The 20,095-nt window shown below is 47.3% G+C and overlaps 1 long non-coding RNA gene across 1 annotated transcript in view; it reads left to right on the forward strand.

Moving 5' to 3' along the window:
- The window catches only part of LOC120401590, a 65,108-nt gene extending 45,552 nt beyond the window's left edge, over positions 1-19,556 (forward strand). The window contains exons 2-3 of the long non-coding RNA XR_005596577.1: positions 12,698-12,796; positions 19,390-19,556. This is a non-coding gene — a long non-coding RNA (uncharacterized LOC120401590). The remainder of the gene's footprint in view (positions 1-12,697; positions 12,797-19,389) is intronic.
- Positions 19,557-20,095: the final 539 nt, after the last annotated feature.

A 20,095-nucleotide genomic window follows, 5' to 3' on the forward strand; every position in this document is an offset into this window, starting at 1 on the left:
CGGCCCTCTATGTGCTCCTCCTCTCACTGTCCTCTCCCTGCTTGGCCTCTTTGCCCCCACCCCCAGCCCCACTGCTCCTCCATATCCCACCCCTGGTGGGACGCGTCCCACTCCCAGCACTATGCGGAGAACCAGTCCCTGGTCAGAGCGCTCAGCCCACCAACAGCCTGGCTGTCAGGCTCCTTCCTTCTCCCACTGCCTCTGGCCCAGGGTGCTGGCCAGGAGAAGCTGAGCCCTGCATGTGCCAAAGCCCTGCACAGTTGTGGCTTGGGGAAGCTTCTCTGCCCCTCAAGTAAGCTCTGGAGTGGGAGAGGGAAGCCATTTCCAGCCTGTTTATGCCCCGAACCTTCAAGCTTCACAGCAGCCCCTAGGGCAGGGGTTTAGCAACCCTTTTCACTTCCCCCATCCCCCCGCCCGGGTCCTGCTCCCAGAGAGTGTGGGGCTGCTCTGTCCCCTAGACACCCTTCCCTGCTGAGTCACCTCTCTGGCTGGGTTTGCTGAATCCCCTGCAATCAGCTTTCCTGGGCCCTGATGCACAATGCATCCTTTGGGCTTAACCCCTTCCTTCCTGGTGGCCAGCAGCAGCCTGGAGATGTTAGCTGCCTTTTGACACTACGTGGGCAGGAAGGGACAAGCTGCTTCCAACCACACTGGACCAGGCAGGGAAGAGATTAGCCCTGCAAAGACACAGGCCAGGTCATCCCTTCCCCTGCCCTCCTCCCCTGCAGCTGGAAGAAGCTCTCATCTCTTCCCTTCCACACAGTGCCAAAAGGCTGCTGCTGGCCACATTCTGGTGTGAACTCTGGCAGAAATCTGGGGGGGGGGGATGTGACCCTGTGTGCCCTCCCCCTGAAGTGTTGCCTCGGGAAAACATGGCTCTAGGTACCAGGAGAGGTAGGTCCATTCCAGGGGCCCAGCCAGGAATGGAGGGCGGAGGGTGCTGGGCAGGGAGGGTCTGGTCGGTCGGTCACCCCTCCACCCCCTGTGTGAGAGAGGTGTATGTGAGTGTGTGTGTGTCACCTCTCCCAGTGTGAACCCTAAAGTCTTAGGCCCCATCTACACAGGCAAGTTTCTGCGCAGTAAAGCAGCTTTCTGCACTGTAACTCCCGAGGTGTACACACTGCCAAGCCACTTAGTGCACAGAAACTGCGCAGCTGCAGTGCTTTAAAAAACCACCCCAACAAGAGGCAGAGAGCTTTCTGCGGTGCCAGTTGTGGAAGTGGGGAAAAAAAGCGCAGACATCTTAGTCTTCTAGGAAGAGCAAGAGTCAGGCTAACTCTAACAGCTAATAATGCGAGACTTCCAGGCAGGGCCTGGGTGAGTGGAAAAGAACTGTAAGAGAGGTTGTTTAGACATTGTGTTAGATAAGAATGGAATGCAGACTATAGCAAGAACTGTTGAGAAAAGTAAGATATCAGGAAGGAATATGTATAAACAAAATGCAGTTGTTGATCATTACTATATGTAACAAAAGGTACAAATGCTTGCCTTAATTGTTTATCTTTTGGGAGACCTGCCATTGTGCACTCTCCCCCTTGCAATATTGCTTGAGCATAAACTGCCTCTGACATGTTGCAACCAACCTAAGAGCGAAGACTATGTTATTCTTCCACAATTTGGTGCCGTGACTCAGAGGCAAACGCGTGGCTGAGACAGCCACAAACTACTCCAGACTGTTCCCCTGCGAACCCCATAGTGCCATAATAGAGGTAAGAGACCTTTTGAAATCTCTATTGGGGTGTTGCAGGAGGACTTCCCATGGGCCGTCTGTCCCTTTTGTGCTCACGCCATGTGAACTTATTGAATCTGCAACAAGGTCAGATGCAAAGTGGTGCTGAGGAACTTTTTGCCGCCCTCGTATAATCTTAGTCATATGCGGGGCTGAAGAATAGTTTTGCCACCCTCAAGTAAGGTTAGTTGATGTGGTGACGGGGACTTAGTTTGCCACCCCCAAGAAGGTTAAGGTTAATGCGCCGGTGCTGAGGGGTTTTCACCACCTCAGAAATAAGGGAAATGTTGTATTGAGTCCGAACATAATGAATTAAGGTTATTGTTAAATGAGATGCATGGAGATATGGGGAATGAATGTGTGTGAGAGAATGAAAAAAGGGTGGGGGATATGAGCCGCTGACCAAGTCTAAGACTAAGCTGACTCCAGCTGCCCCAGGGCTGCCCCATGTGGGAGTTCTGAAAGCAAGGAGGGTCAGCTAAACCTTGTGACCCAGCAGATAGGAATTTGCACCTTACTTATGAGCCACTGACCCCAGTGGAACCTTTCCTGGGGAGATGAGAAAGTGAGAATTTTCTTTAGCTCATGAGCTGCTGAGCAGTCAGGGCATTTCCCAGAGTGTGTGGGAAGTCCTTTTTAGCTTATGAGCTACTGACCTAGCAGACAGGGTGCTTGCTGCAGAGTGTGTGACACCTTTCTTTACCTTATGAGCCGCTAGCAGACAGGATGCCCTCCCCGGCGTGTGTGATTGGAAAATGGGTGGGGGACAGTCTAAGACTTCCCCCACACTATCGAAGGGCACCCCTGCATATTATATATATTTGCACTATGGCCCAAGAACCTGCAGGTATTTAGAGAATTGGAACTGTTAATCCATCTAAACAATTCCCAATAGAAGGTACCTTTGATTTAGCTAAACTCACATACCTCAGAGGAACACTTACATCACCAAAAGTCTCTGATACACAGTGGGAGCAATTTGTCTATTGGTGGGAGGAAGCTACAAAGAGACTCCATGAGTCTCGAATGTGGAATCTAAAGGACTCCCAGGACAAATTAAAGACAGAAGCACGGGATTTAAAAATGAAATGTAAAGCCTCCGGATGCCTCCCGACCCAAACCACTTCTTCAACCCCCTTGGCAACTTTATATCCCCAATTAGTTAAGGCTGAAAGCGAAGAGGGAAAGGAACAGGTTAATTTGAAAATTCAGCTTGGCCCAGAGATAAAGAGAAAGCTGCTCTGTGTTCAAGGTCAAGAATCAACATAGACCATGCCAAGTACAAAGAAAAAACTGCTTTCAGCCCCAACTGGCTGTGAAAATATAGACAGAGGCAAATAAAGGCAACACAAGTTGCAGAACTGAGATTACATTTGCAAAGGTTGGCTGCCCAGTGCAACCCTGGAGCCGGTGTGGTTTGCAGACACTGAAGAAGCCACAGGCAGCCGGCCTGGATTGGAATACTGAGCAAAGGTCTCTGAAAGGGATGCCCCAAGAGACCCCAGGGTGGGAAAAACCCAAGAGCAGAAGCAAGTTGGAGATTTTTGCAGCGTACCTCTGGACCACCTGTGCACAGGATAACCTCCCATCCACCCCTCTCTCTCTCTCTCTCCTACCTCTGGGCCTGGCCAGCCCAGGCAGCATGTTTGTGAGTATGAAAGAAGAAGGTTGCAGGTGGGTCTACTCCCGGTCATAGCAATAAGAGGAGCTGGGGAAAAGGGAAGAGTTGTGTACCTGACAAAGAAAATGATAAACAATTAAAACACCAATTGGCTGTGCATTCTGTCCAGGTGGCAAGCCTCATGGGGGATGATTTGAGTGACCCTTGTGAGTGATATTGTTAAGGAAAGGGACCAGGGGGGTGGGGGTTAGTCGAGAAGCCCACCCACCTTGCTAGATTGGTAGCGAAACAAAGCCTGTGCCCATGGAAAAGAATGATGCAGTGAGGGGAAAAAAGAATCGGGCCCAGACAAGCAAACAGGCAGGCAGAGAAGAAAAAAAATGAAAAGCCGGTTGGAAGCCTGAGGGGCATGGTGGCAGGACTAAGGGAAAGCAGTAAATATAGGCATGGGGAATTTAAACCCTTGGAACAATAATTTGAATTGTAAAATCTGAGTTGATCGGGGTGTTGTTTTGGGAAAATAAGCAGTGATTTAAGGAAAGAGAGTGAGAAGTTAACTCTGTAGTTACTGGAGGGAATTAAGCAGTGAAACTTTGTACAAATGTTAAAAGAAGGTGTTATGAAAAGAAATTTCTTGGTTTCTTTGCAGCCATTCTGAAGGAGAAATGGGCCCTTTTCCAAAGGAATTTCTGTAAATAATCCAAGCAAGAGGTTATTTAAGTGGAATCATTTGACTATGAATAAGTTAGTCAAATTTGCTAAAGAACACTTCTGGTGTGTACAATCTATGTTTTATAAGTTTGAGATAAATTGGTGTTGTTTTAAAGTTGCAAAACCAAGAATACTTTTGCCAGACACAGGCAAAGGAAACTAGGGTTTAATTTTGGTATTTAGCATTTAAACCTTAAGGTAGCTTAATGCTTTACAAGATTTAAAATGTTTTTAAATAAGACCAAAGTTGTGGCTGCAGCAGGGCAGTCAAAGCCAGGAGAATGGGAAAAGATTTTAAATCTGTTTTTGGTAACAAATAGCAGATAAAAGCTGTAGTGAAAGAAAGAAAGAAAGAAAGAAAGAAAGAAAGAAAGAAAGAGACCATGCCCCACACTAAGCCTTAAGGTGGCTCTGTGTAATCAATGGTCACTTTGCCAAAGGGGAGCCAAAATGGGTTGTGTTTTCCTTTTCAAATCACTGTGTGTTTGAAAGCAGGAGTTAAAAGTTAATTATGTTCTTTTGAGACAGAATCTCTAAGTGGCTGATAACTTTGAATCCAAAAGCAAGCCGAGAATGTCTGTGTTAATGCAAATGGTAAAGATTGAAGCCATTGAAACCTGATCTGTCTATAAAACAGATTCAGGAAGATATGGGGGGTAATTCCTTTGTTCTCCTGCAATCAGCAAGAGTATTTGTATAAGAAAGAAATATTTTAAACAATGACTGATCGCCCCAGAAGGGATAGGAATATGTTTTTGTCTTTTAGAAAATTAGAGAAAGCTAATGCCAGCTAAAGAGCAATCCAACATACCATGCATTTACTGCCACAATAGAAATTGTGTTCTGTGTCCTATGTCCTTGTGGTGTTTTGTCTTGTGGCCAGGGGCGGCTCCAGGCCCCAGCACACCAAGCGCATGCTTGGGGCGGCAAGCCGCGGGGGGTGCTCTGCCAGTTGCCGTGAGGGCGGCAGGCAGGCTGTCTTCATGGCTTGCCTGCAGAGGGTCTGCTGGTCCTGCGGCTTCGGTGGACCTCCTGCAGTCCATCGAAGCCACGGGACCAGCGGACCCTCTGCAGGCAAGCCGCCGAAGGCAGCCTGCCTGCCATGCTTGGGGTGGCAAAATGCCTAGAGCTGCCCCTGCTTGTGGCTAGAATTGCTGTATTTAATTTTCTACAGGACAGCCTAATTCAAAACCAAATGGAAAGGTTAGAGCTAAATGCAGATACTTGTTTTATCCAACTTGGAATACAAAGTGGTTTGGATACTATCAGGAAATACTAAGATTTTAAGATATGTGACAGAGGCTGCGCCAAGCTGAGAAATGTTCTTGGAGTGCCGCTGGGTTCACTTTACACCCTGATCACCTTTGGTGTTCCCCGGACGGCCGCCTGGTTGTGCCTCAGGTGCTCTTGCCCTATTTCGAGAAAAGGGAGGGATGATTGCTGCAGTTAACGAGATTGGTATGCACCTAATTTTAATTTGCCTGGTAGTTGGTGTTTTTCCATCTTTGTAGTCTTAGATCTGTTGTTTTCCTTTTCCAAAACATCCCGGCTCTGGAGACTGTTTTTTTTTCTGCCTTGGCCTTCACTGTTCTTGCTGTTATCTTTGCAGCCCTGTGTCTCACTAAGTTCTTTTTTTTCACAGCTGGTTGAGGGGGCATATCAATGAGGGCATAATTTGAAGATAATGAGGTCATGCAGGCATCATTGAGGGTTCAGCTTGAGTTAGTGGGCATATTACCTGGTAAAGAACTGCAGAATTTGGCCTTAATGGGGCAAAATAGCCTTATATATATGTGTGTATTTCACTCCGATACAGCCAACCCAGATAGGCTGCAGACAATACTTGTTTGAAACAAAAAGGCTCATTCTTAAGAATATTATCTAACAAAATCTGTAGAAAGGTCCTAAATTTGAGCAGCCTGCTGATTTGAGTGACCCTACATATAGGTACTGTACAAGTAATAAACATACTTGGTTTAATTTGTGGTTGAAACAGTCATATTAATCTCTTTTTAAAAAAGCTGTCCTCATGGGGTCACTATTGATCTAAATACATTTTATAATAAGTGTAATCTTTTCATCTAGATTTTTCTTTGTTGTGCATTGACATAAAAGTTTACCATAAGAGCTCTTAGAAATTGTCATAGTTCAAACCATTATATAGCCAAAGTACCTCAGACAAAAGGTAAAAGAATCTTCATTTCCATAACTAAGCCTTGCACAAAGCTGTATTTATACTCAGACTATGATTTTTGCTACGGATCAAGCCTCGTTATATGATGACTGGAGTCAGGATTTTAGCTTGCAGTTAGGAATAGGAAAATAGTAGACAAGGAGTTTTATTGTAATATTCAGAAGTTTGGATGTACTTTGATTTTCCAGTGTCATTTTACTGTTCTTTTTCTGTCCTGCTGCTATTAAATAAATGTATATTAGCAAAATAGTGATAGATTAGAATTTGATGCAGACAAAATCAGATGTCACTATATACAATACTTTCACTTTCTTGCTGCTAGTGACTAGGATTCATAAGTTAGCCAGATCCACGATGACAATGAAAGGGGTGTCAAAGTCCTGAGAACAATTTATTTGGCAATTTGGAGAAAGCTTCCTGCTTGGAGTCTCAGTAACTGAACTCCATGATAATTAATTGAACTGCAGTTTACTAGTAAGATTCCATACCATTAGTGTGCTCCTGCTAATAGTTAAGGACTAGCTGGATTTCTTGATTTATTAATTATTACAATTACAATTATTATTAATAATAAGCACTTGGCTAATGATTTACATGTTCAAACTTTAAAATGTTAAATAATTAATCCTAATTATGTTGTGAGATAGTTATAATAATATTATTTGTTTGACAGATCAGGAAATTGAGAGTTTAAGTCCTCTCACTGAAGGCAAGAGAAGGAGTTGCTTTCAGACCTAGGGTTAAAACTCAGTAGTTTCTGGCTCCCAGTTTCAAAATCAGTCCACTAAACCATATTGCCTCTTTGTACATTTATTTATTTATACAGCGATTTACAGTACATGTATCAATATCTCCTGATGGGTATAAAAACTAAAACAGTAATTTAATAAGAATGTTAAAACAGTTTGTAAAGCCAAAATTCATATGTATTAGAATTATGTAGCTTTGCACTGATTCTTTGGGAAGAGAAGGTTACTCACCTGTGCAGTAACTGAGGTTCTTTGAGATGGCTGTCCCTGTGGATGCTCCACTTTTAGGTGTTTGAGAGCCCCTGCACTTCTAGTTGGAGATTTAAGGTAGCAGTGCCCCGGTTGGCCACACATGCGCTGCAGCCAGCTCATGCTGCTCTGAGTGGGTATTGCACATGCGTAGCCAATCATCCCCCAATTCCTTCTCTGCCACAGAGGATTGAAGAGGAACTCCAAAGCAGAGGCGAGGAGGGAGAGTGGTGGAGAACCCACAGGGACAACCATCTCGAAGAACCTCAGTTACTGCACAGGTGAGTAACCTTCTTTTCTTCTTCAAGGAGTGTCCCTGTGGGTGCTCCACTTTTAGGTGACTATGGAGCAAGTACCCTTCAGTGAAAGGAGGGGCTTCAGAAATGTTTACTGAGCGGTGGATAACACTGATTCTCCAAAATGAGCATCAGCAGCTGATTGCTTCTCTATGGCATAATGTCTGGTGAAGGTGTGGGGTAATGCCCAGGTAGCTGCTTTACATATATCAATGATGGATATATCTTTAAGAAAGGCTATTGATGTGAATATAGCCCTGGTGGAGTGCGTGCGAAGACCAGAGAGGAGTTCTAGGTTGTGTTCGTGGTAGTATAATTGGATACACTCTGATATCCATTTTGAAAGTCATCGTTTGGAAATGGTTAGTCCTTGAGATTGTTCCATTGTGGAAACGAACAATCTGGTGGATTTTCTGAATGTCTTTGTTCTATCTATATAGAACGTGAGTGTTCTACAAACGTCCAATATGTAAAGAGATGCTTCCCTGCTGTCAGTGTGCAGCTTTGGGAAGAATACAGGTAAGTAGATGGGCTGGTTGAGATGGAAGGATGAGGACACTTTAGGTATGAATTTCGGATGTGGGCGAAGGATTACCTTGTCCTTGAGGAATATGGTGTAAGGTGAAGTTACCATCAGGGCACCAAGCTCTCCAACCCATCATGCTGACGTAATTGCGACTAAGAAGGCAACTTTCATGGACAAGTGTAATAGCTGGAGGCTCAAAAGGTTTGCCCATGAGGGTACGGAGGACTAAGTTAAGGTCCCACATAGGGGCAGGGTCTCTGACTGTAGGGTAAGTATTCTGTATACCCTTGAGGAAGCGTTTAGTGAGAGGATGCACAAATATAATGAAGCCATCTACTTTGGAATGGAAAGCTGTGATTGCAGATAAGTGTACCTGGAGTGAACTGATAGAAAGACATGATTTTTTTAGGGTCAGCATATATTCAAGTATTGCTGGTAATGGAGCCGTTTGAGGGCAGAGTTGTTTGTCTCCGCACCATATGGAGAAATGATGCCACTTTTGAGCATATGTTTTTCATGTGGTTAATCGTCTGCTGTTCATCAAAATATCCCAGACCTCTGTGGAACAGCTTGCCTCCAGAGGTGTCAGCCACAGATTAGCCATGCCTTGAGATGGAGGATCAGGATGTTGGGGTGATGGAGATGACCTGAGTCCTGTGTGAGTGGGTGAGGTATGAGTGGGAGAGGCCATGGTGATGTTGTGATCATCTGAAGTAATCATGACACTAAACTTGGAGGAGTGGTAGATATGCGGGTGGGTAGGGATAGGATACAGAAGGACCTAGACAAATTAAAGGATTGGGCCAAAAGAAACCTGATGAGGTTCAACAAGGACAAGTGCAGAGTCCCATTCACTGTTACAGACTAGGGACTGAACGACTAGGAAGCAGTTCTGCAGAAAAGGACCTAGGGGTTACAGTGGACAAGAAGCTGGATATGAGTCAACAGTGTGCCCTTGTTGCCAAGAAGGCTAATGGCATTTTGGGCTGTATAAGTAGGGGCATTGCCAGCGGATCGAGGGATGTGATCATTCCTCTCTATTCGACATTGGTGAGGCCTCATCTGGAGTACTGTGTCCAGTTTTGGGCCCCATTTACAAGAAGGATGTGGAAAAATTGGAAAGAGTCCAGCGGAGGGCAACAACAATGATTAGGGGGCTGGAGCACATGACTTATGAGGAGAGGCTGAGGGAACTAGGATTGTTTAGTCTGCAGAAGAGAAGAATGAGGGGGGATTTGATAGCTGCTTTCAACTACCTGAAAGGGGGTTCCAAAGAGGATGGATCTAGACTGTTCTCAGTGGTACCCGATGACAGAACAAGGCGTAATGGTCTCAAGTTGCAGTAGGGGAGGTTTAGGTTGGATATTAGGAAAAACTTTTTCACTGAGAGAGTGGTGAAACACTGGAATGGGTTACCTAGGGAGGTGGTGGAATCTCCTTCCTTAGAGGTTTTTAAGGTCAGGCTTGACAAAGCCCTGGCTGGGACGATTTAGTTGGGAATCGGTCCTGCTTTGAGCAGGGGGTTGGACTAGATGATCTCCTGAGGTCCCTTCCAACCCTGATATGCTATGATTCATTCCAGATTACTACATATTTAACTCACTGAAACAGACATTATTTTAAATTAATCAGTCACAGAGGTTTAGTGTGTTCACAACAATGTTCATTGCTTTTAGAAAAAGGGAACACTAATTTACCATGTGTGATCTCCATAACAATACACATGTTTATGAAATTTCACCAACGTTAAAAAAACGTTTCCAAAGATTTTAGGCATAAGAAAGTAAGATATAAAATCCTAAGGTACTGATTTTGCTTAAAACTAGTTCATCAGATAGTCAGAAGTAGAGAAAGGGAAACAGTTTGTCCAGCTATCCGGAAGCAAAGGGCTGTTGCTTCCTTCAATTGGGAAGGGGGGAAGTGGAGGGGGGTAAAGGGAGAAATGGATGGAGAGAAAGGACAGGAAGACTTTGGACGAAAGTTATTTTACTGTAGTAATTAAAATGTGTATTTTAGATAAGGGTGGTCTTTTGAAGAATTTATTTAAAAAACCATATGTCAGAAGATCCAAGCATTTAAGGCTAACGATGATTGTGCATCTAAAAAAATCTATGCAAGGATTTTTTAGAGATGTGATTTTATAATCTTCACCAACTCAATAATGAAATATTTTTAAAGCAAATTTTAAACTAAGGTCCTATAGACTGACACAACTGTTTTTGTCAGTACATTCAGAAACTGACAGTACATACCTGGGGGTTGGCAAATGCCTGTTAAATATCTTCATTACCCCTTGAATGGCTCTTTAACAGTTTCAGTGTTGTGCTAATAGGTCTGGCAGGCTGGAGACTTTTTCTCTTTTAACTACTAGATCCCCTTCCCAGGAAGACTCGGAGCCTGCAGGAAGGGTCAGAACAGGGATAGGAAAACCAGTAGGGTGGACACTAAGACCCAGTGGTGCCCCAAATTTTCAGATGCCCTACCCAGCTGCCTGTGCCTGAGGACAGCCCTGGGCACCCCCAACCACTTGCTGCCTTAGGCAACTGCCTAGTTCACCTAGTGGTTGCACCGGCCCTGATGTTGGGCCCTATGTAAAATCGAGCCCCACCTTGGCGATTGATATAAAACATGGTGGCCAAATTGTCCGTAAGGATCTGCATTGTCTTGTAAATGAGGGGCAGAAAATGGTGGAATGCATTGCGGACCGCCTGGAGCTCCAGTAGATTTATGTGGAGCATGGACTCTATGGATGAACATCTGCCCTGGATGGAATGTTCAGACAGGTGTGCCCCCAGCCCAGGAGAGATGCATCTGTGGTTATCAAGTATCAGAGGGGTAGCCGTGTTAGTCTGGATCTGTAAAAAGTGACAAAGAGTCCTGTGGCACCTTATAGACTAATAGACATATCTGTGGTTATCGTGACTGATGGGGTGTGTTGTTGGAACTGGACTCCCGTGCAGACATTGGAATAGTTTGTCCACCAGGATAACGAGTTCTTTATTGTGGTGGGCCTGGTCAGTCGCTTGTGAAAGGAATGTCTGTATACTGTACGGAACCATGCCTGAAGGTGCCTCATATGAAGTCGTGCGTGTTTCACGACAAACATGGTTGCTGACATGTGTCCTAGAAGTTGGAGGCATAACCTGACGGATGTCTGTGGGCTGTTTTTTATTGTTGTTATGAGGTTTGTTAATGTGAGGAAGTGTTGTTGGGGTAGACTTGGCAATGCCGGGGTGCAGTCCAGGTGGGCACCTATGAATTCCAGCTGTTGGGTCAGAATTAGGGTGGATTTTATGGCATTGATTTGTAGGCCTAGTTTTATGAACAGATTTGCAGTGAGTGACAAAGCGTCCACCGCCTGTTAGTATGTAGAAAGCTTTCAAGAGGCAACCATCCAGGTAGGGGAATATAATTACGAAGATGGGCTGTGACCACAGTGAGGACTTTGGCAAAAACTCGTGTGGCTGTGGAAAGTCCAAATGGGAGCACTTTGTACTGAAAATGTAGGTTGCCTACTGTGAAACGAAGGAACCTTCTGTGTACAAGATGTATGGTAACATGGAAATAAGCATCCTGGAGGTCGAGGGCCAAGAGACAATCTCCCTTCTCCAATGCCAGGATTATGGTTGCAAGGGTAACCATCTTGAAATGCTGAGTTCTGATAAACTTATTTAGCTTGTGCAAGTCCAATATGGGCCTCCAGCTGCTGGTTTTCTTTTGGATGAGGAACTAGTATGAATAAAACCTGGTCCTTCTGTGTTTGGGAGGTACAGGTTCTACAGCACCGAGTTGCAGGAGGTGATTTATTTCCTGCTGTAGTAGGTGTTCGTGAGAAGGGTCCCTGAAGAGGGATGAGGGAGGGGTGTGGGTTGGTGGAATAGAGGTGAAGGGTATGGAATAGCCTTTGCATATAATTTCCAGAACCCATTTATCCAATGTAATGGTTGCCCAGACTGGATAGAAAGGTGTTAGGCGGTCTCCAAATGGACTGGAATCGGGAGATGGTTGCGGCAATGGAATTTGAGGGGCTCTCATGCAGGGGCGGCTCTAAAAAGTAGGCTGCCCCAAGCAGCGCGGAGCGCTGCGCCGCCCTTCCCCAGTCCCGCGGCGGGTCCCCTCTTCCCGCGGCTCCGGCATCCTGGGGAGGGCGGCATTTGGCTCCGGTGGAGCTCCCGCCGGCATGCCTGCGGCAGGTCCACCGGAGCCCGGGACGAGCGGACCTGCCGCAGTCATGCCTGCGGGAGCTCAACCGGAGCTGCGGGAAGACGGGACCCGCCGCAGGCATGACTGCGGCAGGTCCGCTCGTCCCGGGCTCCGGTGGACCTGCCGCAGGCATGCCGGCGGGAGCTCCACCGGAGCCAAATGACGCCCTCCCCAGGATGCCGCCCCAAGCGGGCGCTTGGCCCGCTGGTGCCTAGAGCCGCCCCTGCTCTCATGTCCTCAGCCAACACTTCAAAATGCCTGTCTAGAAGTAGATGGTTGGGTCATGGTGGATTGCCCTGGTGTCTGTTGTCTTGGCTGATGTTGTTTGCCACATTGGTAGTACTGTCTCTGCAGCTGGATATACAGAGCAGTACGGAAGCACTAGATGTAAAATGCACCCTGTTTCTTTTTGTTATCAGGTACATGAATTCCCAAGGTTTTCAGCATGGCACGGGAGTCCTTGAGTGTATGCAAGGCTGCATCTGTGGTGTCTGCAAAGAGTTTCTGTCCCTCAAAAGGTATGTCAACTCCACCAGAGCGGTCCTTTGGGGCCATCTGTCTGTCCCAAGTCAGGGTAAAGGAGGAGGGTTGGGCGTGGGGCTAGCAACCCCACCCCGTAAAAATCAATTTGCTACAGAAACGCCAACAATAGAGATAACAGAGGCTTTTATCCTGGAAAAAGAAGGGTCTTCAACTCAAAGACGCATGATGCCGGGTGGTGAAAGCCGCGAGGAAGCCACTAAGCCGATTACCCTTCTTACAACCAGAAGGATTACCATCGGCACATGGAATGTGAGGACCATGTATGAGTCAGGAAAGACGGCGCAGGTTGCAGTAGAAATGAGGAGCAACAACCTGACCCTACTAGGTATTAGTGAGACAAGATGGATACAAGCTGGACAGAGGCGACTGTTGACAGGAGAGCTGTTGCTGTATTCCGGACATGGAGAGAGCGATGCACCCCATACACAGGGAGTAGGCTTCATGTTGTCTAAGCAGGCACAGAGAGCACTGATTGGTTGGGAGGCACATGGCCCCAGGATCATCACAGCATCCTTCAGAACTAAAATGAAGAGGATTAAGATGAATGTTGTTCAGTGCTATGCCCCAACCAATGACAGCGAAGAGGAGGACAAAGACCACTTTTACAATAGACTTCAGAAAATATTAGAGACTCTCCCAGACAAAGATATCACCATTCTTATGGGAGACTTCAATGCCAAAATTGGACCTGACAATACAGGATACGAACAAGTCATGGGGATCCACGCTCTGGGAGAGATGAGTGAGAATGGAGAGAGATTTGTGGATCTGTGTGCATTTAACAACCTGGTCATAAGAGGCAGCATCTTTCCTCACAAGCGGATCCACAAGAGTACCTGGGTATCGCCAACAGGCACGACAGAAAACCAGATTGAACATGTCTGCATTAGCAAGAAGTTCAGAAGATCTCTACAGGACGTTAGAGTTAGAAGAGGAGCAGATGCAGCGTCCGACCATCACTTAGGCTATGTCTATACTACCCGCCCGGGTCGGCGGGTAGCGTTCGACTTCTCAGAGTTCGATATATCGCGTCTCATCTAGATGCGATATATCGAACTCCGAACACGCTCCCGTTGACTCTGGAACTCCACCACCGCTGTTCGTGGTGGTGGAGTCGACTGGGGAGCCGCAGACTTCGATCCCACGGCGTCTGGACGGGTGAGTAGTTCGAACTAAGGTAGTTCGAGTTCAGCTACACTATTCGCGTAGCTGAACTTGCGTAACTTAGTTCGACCCCCCCCCCCAGTGTAGACCAGGCCTTAGTGGTGGCCAGATTGAAGCTGAAGAAGAACTGAATAGATGCATCGGATAGAAGAACGAAGTACAACATCAGCCTTCTGAAGGACCACAAGATCAAGGAAGATTTTGGACTGACGCTAAAGAATAAGTTTTCAGTACTACAGGATCGGTCTGAGGAAGAGGAAGACAGTGTACTCAACAGATAGCAGAAAGTGAGAGAGACACTTAGGTTAGCATGCCAGGAAGTGCTTGGAATTAAGAAATACCAGCAGAAAGAGTGGATTACAGCAGAGACCTTGACTAAGATAGAAGACAGAAAGAAGAAGAAGGCAGCAGTTAACAACAGCAGGACTAGAGCAGCAAAGGCTAAAGCTCAAAAAGAGTATGCTGAAGCTCACAGAGTAGTGAAGAGGAGTATTAGGAAGGATAAGAGAGATTATGTGGATGGACTGGCAGCAGAAGCAGAGCAGGCAGCATACAGCGGCAATATGAAACAGCTGTATGATACCACCAAGCGACTGTCTGGAAAGTTCAGCAAGCCAGAACGTCCTGTTAAAGACAAGCAGGGAAAGTCTATAACAAGAATAGAACAACAGATAAATAGATGGGCGGAGCACTTTGAGGAACTCCTGAATAGACCAGCACCACCAAATCCACCAGACATTGACCCAGCCAACGAGGACCTTCCAATCAATTGCGACAAACCAACCAGAGACGAGATCAGAAAAGCCATCATCATGATGAAGAATAGGAAGGCGGCTGGACCTGACGATATTCCAGCAGAGGCCCTGAAAGTAGACCTGGATGCTTCAGTGGAAATGCTGTACCCCCTTTTTGAGAAGATATGGGAAGAAGAAGTGATTCCGGCAGACTGGAAAGAGGAATATCTCATCAAAATCCCTAAGAAAGGAGACCTTAGCAACTGTGCCAGCTATAGAGGAATCACACTTCTGTCGGTGCCTGGGAAGGTCTTCAATCGAGTCCTCTTAGAGAGAATGAAGGATGTAGTCGATCCACAGCTACGAGATGAGCAGGCAGGTTTCCGGCAGAATAGATCATGAACGGACCAGATAGCAACGCTCTGCATCATAGTCGAGCAGTCTATGGAGTGGAACTCCTCGTTGTATATCAACTTTGTTGACTATGAGAAAGCGTTCGATAGCGTAGATCGAGAGACCCTCTGGAAGCTCCTTCGGCACTATGGCATCCCAGCAAAGGTGGTTAACTTGATTAAGAACTCATACAATGGCATACACTGTAGAGTGATCCATGGAGGGCAGCTCACAAACAGCTTCCAGGTGCGAACCAGAGTCAGACAAGGATGCTTGTTGTCACCATTTCTCTTTCTCCTCGTCATTGATTGGATTATGAAGACATCCACTTACGAGCGTAGGAACGGAATTCAGTGGACGTTGTGGACCCAGCTTGATGACCTGGACTTTGCCAATGATCTTGCACTTCTTTCACACAGCAAACAGCAGATGCAAGAGAAGATCAACGTAGTGGCAGCCATGTCATCACAGGTTGGCCTCAACATCCACAAGGACAAGACCAAGATCCTCAAGATTAATTCCATCAGCAACGACCCAGTCACACTGAATGGAACCCCCCTGGAACTCCCCCTGGAAGAAGTGCAGTCCTTCACCTACCTAGGCAGCATCATCAACCAGCAGGGTGGTACAGATGCAGACATCAAAGCAAGGATTGGTAAGGCAAGAGCAGCCTTCCTACAGCTCAAGAACATTTGGAGCTCCAGAGAGCTATCTTTGGCAATAAAGATTTGACTGTTCAATTCCAACATGAAACCAGTCCTACTATATGGAGCTGGAGGACAACTAAAACAACCACTAGGAAGATCCAGACCTTCATTAATAGCTGCCTTAGAAGGATTCTTCAGATCCGCTGGCCAGACATCATCAGTAACATCCACCTCTTGGAGAGGACTCGTCAACCTCCAGCAGAGGAAGAAATTAGAAGAAGGTGGGGCTGGATAGGACACGTAAGCAGCCAACCAACATCACCAGACAGGCATTGCGGTGGAACCCCCAAGGCAAGCGGAAAAGAGGCCATTCAAGAAACACCTGGTGATGCGACCTTCAGGCTGATTGCACAAAAATGGGCTATACCTGGAACCAGTTAGAGCAAATGGCCCAGGATAGAGGGCTCTGGAGATCTGTGGTTGGTAGCCCATACCCCGACTGGGGTGACGGGCATGAGTGAGTGAAAAGGTATGTCCTCGATCGTGGCCTGGATTTCCTTGGGGAAGCCAGAAAGGTGGAGTCAAGAGGCCCTCTGCATGACTACTGATGTGGCAATGGAGTGAGCCACTGTGTCTGCAGAATCTAGTGATGCCTGCAAGGCCGTCCTGGCAATCAGGGAACCTTCTGAGATGCTCACTTTGTATTGTTCTTTTTTTGTCTGTGGGGAGATGCTCAATAAACGTAGACATCTGTGCAAAAATGTTGTGAGTGTATTTGGCTAATAGCACGGAATAGTCAGCGATGCATAACTGAAGAGTCACTGAGGCCTTTCTACCAAACAGGTCAAGGTGTTTCCAGTCTTTGTCGTAAGGAGTGCTAAGAGCCAGGTGTTGTTTTCCCTTTTGATTAACAGCTTCCACAACCAGTGAGTTTGGGCAAGGGTGAGTGAAGAGGAACTCAGCCCTTTTGCTGGCACATAATACTTCTTATCTGAACATTTACAAGAAGGTGGGGCCATGGCCGGTGTCTGCCAGACCATTTTTGCCAGGTCTATAGTGGCAGAATTAATAGGCAATTCAATCTTGGCCATAGGAGAGGCATGGAGAATGTCAGTGAGCTTATGCTGTGTGTCTCTGGTAGCTCTTCTAAGCAGATACCTAGGGAATCAGCCACACGCTTCAATAGATCTTGGAAAGATTTAAAGTCATCCCCCTGTGTGTGGGGAGGCATGATTGTGTCTTCCTGGGACGATGAAGAAATATGGGTAGGATGTCACCCTCTGTTAAGTCCTCATTGCCCTCTTGCTCCTCCATGGTGACTTCAGGGGAAGCTGGGGCAACCAGTGAAGTAGATCTAGCTGATCTTGGTGTTCTGGACCTGGATTGGTTAGAGGGCTGAATATTATGAGCCCTATACAGTGCCCATCAGTCCCAGTAGGGCCAGTTTGGTGGGAGGGCCACTGTTGAGGCATCCATTAAGGGGGTTGCCACACTATGGGTTGTAGCCCTGAGGTTCCAGATTTGGGTGATGAATGGTGTGGGGTGCCCATCCCCACGGCTAGTTCATCCTCCTCATTGCTTGAGAGAGGAGGGGCTGAGCCAGCAGGTGTAGCCATGAGACTCATGGCTGGTCTGGCTAGGATGCCATCTGTGACAGAGAGAGGCATGCCTGGGGTGAGGCAATGAAAAGGTCTGCCTGGCTAATGAAATGCTGAGGCACCGGGAAGTTAGGTGCAGGCATGGCAGGCACACAGAGGTTAGTCAGTTTCTGTGCTGCCGGTGCTGTGGGCTTGCTGTAATCATAGAATAAGAGAATATTAGGGTTGGAAGAGACCTCAGGAGGTCATCTAGTCCAATCACCTGCTCAAAGCAGGACTAACAATATATAGGAACAGCAGGTGGTGCCATAGCACTGCTCGGTCCCAAGGGCTTCAGCTCTCTAGCCTCTGAAGGAACAGGCTTAGTTTTCGCTCCTCGGGTTGCCTCTGCACTGGACGAACCCACTGCCACACCGTCTGAGGCTCTGCGTGCTGACAGTACCGGGGCGGATTTAGCGGTTGGAGATCGCTTTTTGCATGGCGATTCTCCCTGGGGGGAGGAGTGAGACTGCTTCTTTGTTTTCATGGGGGCTGGCTCCTTTGTGCTCATCTTAGAGGATCCCATGTCCGACACGCAGTTGATGAGTGAGTGAGCTGGTTGGGAGGAGTCCCCGGCTCAAGATCAGAGGCAGGACACAGGGATTTCTCCATAAGCATCAGTTTGAGCTGGAGTTCCCTAGCCTTTCTGGTCCTTGCTGTTAACTTTTTGCAGTAGTGGCACTTCTGCGGAACGTGAGTCTCCCCCAGGCAGTGAACATACTGGTGTAAGCAGGGGATGGTCCCGCTATTGTGGGGAACTCTCCTGGCTTCTGCACTACACCCTGGTGAGATGGGCTAGTGAAAGGATCTGAGTCCTCGTTCCCACTTCCTTTACCCAGAGGCCTCCCTGCCCTCGAGGACTCCCCTTCCACTCTCCTGTCTGGCAGAGTCCTCGTAACCCCAACAAGGCTGGACCCAGGATTCCTGGGGGCTCAACCCCCAACCCTGCTGTAGTCACATGGGACAGGGGCTAGGGTGTCCCCACTCCGGGGTACTCTCTCTGCACTGGGCACCTCCCTGACCCACTGCTCATTTCATACAATTTAAAGCAAATACAAGTTGTTTAATTAACAATTAATTAAAAAAAGAATAAGGAAAAATGGGAAAGGTTAAAGGAAAACACATCACCCTGCTCTGTGGCAGAGAACATTACAAACAGTGTCTCTGGACATCAGGGCACTTCACAATCTGTTCCTTGTAGGTCCCAGGTCTCCTTCTCAGGCCATGGCTGTTGGACAGGGATGCTGCAGGTTGGACACTTGCAATGGTGGTGGCCACACACCTCCGAGCTTTGGGTGGTGGGAACCTTCTTCCCAGCATCAGCCCTCCGTCGGGTTACGATCCCCCTCCCAGTCTGGCCTGAAAGGACCCTTGGCTGGGGGTGTCTTTCTGCGCTGGGCCCTTTGCCCAAGGTCCCCCCTTGGCTGGCCCCAGTTGCTCACCACACCTGGCTCTGTGGCTGCAGCTCTGCTCCCAGCACAGGATCTGCTCTCTCCCTGGGCTGTGTCTCTGGCTCTGTGGCTGCAGCTCTGCTTCCAGCACAGGATCTGCTCTCTCCCTGGGCTGTCTCTCTGGCTCTGCTCCCAGCTCTGACCTGCTTCCTGAGCTGCTTCTCTGGCCACTCTGGCTGGCATGGCTCTGCTCCCCAGCTCAGCTTGGCCCCCTGCTTTCTCCTTAGCTCTGCCCCACTCTGTCTGACCCAGGCAATTCCAGCTTACACGGAGGACGGGACCACCCTGGCCTCCTGACTCCCTGATTAGCCTGCCTGCCCTGTCAATCAGGCTCAGAGGCTGAGGCTGACCTGGAGCATTGGCCTCTCCCCTATCTTTTAGTACTGGGAGTTAGCCAACCAAAACACCCCCACTGAATGTTAGTAAGGGCAACAGTCCCCTTACACTGGGAATGACTACCAGAGACTGGTACTGGCGGTCTACAGGTGAGGCATGGCCATTTGAAGAGAGTCTCCAGGTTTTTTGTTTGTTGTTGTTTTTAGATGGAAAGGGAAGAAACAGGAACCCCGCAGGGAACAGGAAGGGGTAATTTCAGGCTAAAAGGAAAGGAAAAAGTATTCTGAGGAAGATTATTCTGAGGTGCTGCTGTTGTTCCGACAGATGCCAACAGCAGCAAAGAAGGAACTGGGGGACGTGCGCGCAATACCCACTCATAGCAGCAAGAGCTGACTGCAGCTCATGCCTGGCCAACTAGGGCACTTCTACCTTAAATCTCTGAGTAGAAGTGCAGGGGCGCTCAAACACCTAAAAGTGGAGCACCCACAGGGACACTCCTTGAAGAAGAACTTACCATGCCTTGAATAGTCAGCCCTAAAAGTCTATCAAACAAATTATGGGAAATCAGAAGCCATTTAAAATCTGTTTTTCTAAGGAAGAATTTAATAAAGAAGAAGTTGTTGTTGACCTGCATCTGGGTGTGTTCCCTTGTTTATTTAAGCCTAGTTATATTTAATATTTTCACTAGTTATAAGGACAATGACTCCACTATGACACCAGGCCCAGGAAAAAAGCAACAGGAAAATTTGCCCGGAATTAAAAAATTTGCATTGTTAAAACCCAATTTTTTTTAGCAGCAAGAGCATTTAGTAGGCAAAACCAACCTACTTGTGGACTATGTATTTCCAAGGAATCAAAGACTGGCGTGTGGAAGAGAAATTTCCTTAATGAAACAAGTTTTGTGTTCTGCAC

This window comes from Mauremys reevesii, linkage group 3, assembly GCF_016161935.1.
Source record: "Mauremys reevesii isolate NIE-2019 linkage group 3, ASM1616193v1, whole genome shotgun sequence".
Classification (NCBI taxonomy): Eukaryota; Metazoa; Chordata; order Testudines; family Geoemydidae; genus Mauremys; species Mauremys reevesii.